Raw genomic sequence first — 1,281 nt, forward strand, 5'->3', positions numbered from 1 at the left:
TACATGGTAAGCCCTGAAGAAAACTCTTTCTCATAGACTGATAAGATGTCAGTTCTAGAAGGAAAGCTCAGCCTCTTCATTTTGCATGTAAGTGAACAGAGGTCCCAAAGAATAGAGGGTTAATTTACTGTCATCCAGAGACTTAGTGGCAGTGATGAGACCAGAGCCCAGGTGGTCTGAGTTCCAGACAACTACCTCTCCCACTGTCCTGTGCTGTTTCCCCCGGTGCTGTGACCTCTGGAGCCACCCCTTCCTCACTCAGCCTGGCCTTGTAGGCCTGCCTCTGGCCTACAAAGGTAAACAAAGACTTGCGAAATATTTCTAGCATTCACCTGGAAGTCTCTCCTATATTTAATCTGGCTGCTTCGCAGAACGACTTTCCCTATTAAAATGAGGTAGCATTTACTGGAGCGTTGTTACCTGGTTCCAGGCTGGCTCTTCAGACTTACAGGCTTGGGAATTACCTTGTTGGTTTCTCCACCATTGGTCACTCTTGAGAAAATGACTCATACTGACCAAGTCCTCAGGAAGCTGATGTATAAAACCAGAGTGCCTGTTTACTAATGTAAACAAGAGGTGTAACGCCCCGTTGGACTAGTTCGCATTGGTTTGGCCAGCTCCTTCTCTCCCAAAGGTAATCTATGTGGAAAGCCAAACTATCAGAAGTCACTTGGTAAATGCAGATGTGGAACAAGGGGAACTGGTCACAGTGTTTGAATGGGCAACCCAGGTGCCTTCCTTTGATTGCGGACCAGCCTCCTTCCTGGCAGACCCATCCCCTCTTTAGCGGGACCAATACATGCAGCGGGTTACTGCAGATCTGGTCGCTCTGAGAGCCATTCATTGCCCTGGAAGAAATTCTGCCTCTGTCTATTCTGCCCATTATGTGTTGATTTCATAACTTAACTCCTTATAGGAAAAATCTTATTTCCCATATTTATACGTCCTTGGGTGAGAGTGGATCCCATGTGATTCAGTTGTTCAGATACCTATAAATCCACTCATTCTTTTATTATCTGTCCTATATGTCTCCCTATTATCCTCAAGGAATGCGTCTCTATTCAAAAGCCATCAGTGCAATTGATCCTTTTTGCAGCCAGGTGATGGGGAATCATAATCTTCTCTTCACTCTTGCATATGTTCGAGACATTTCAAAATAACTTTTAAAAACATTTTTAAACTGGGGAAAAAAATACCTGTGGCTTCTCAGTATCCCATGAAGACTAAACTTCTTAAATTGGATTCAGGCCTTCCTCCATCTGGTCTGAACAGTCTTTTCCT

Source organism: Galeopterus variegatus, unplaced genomic scaffold (genome assembly GCF_000696425.1).
Source record: "Galeopterus variegatus unplaced genomic scaffold, G_variegatus-3.0.2 Scaffold6455, whole genome shotgun sequence".
NCBI classification, from domain to species: Eukaryota; Metazoa; Chordata; class Mammalia; order Dermoptera; family Cynocephalidae; genus Galeopterus; species Galeopterus variegatus.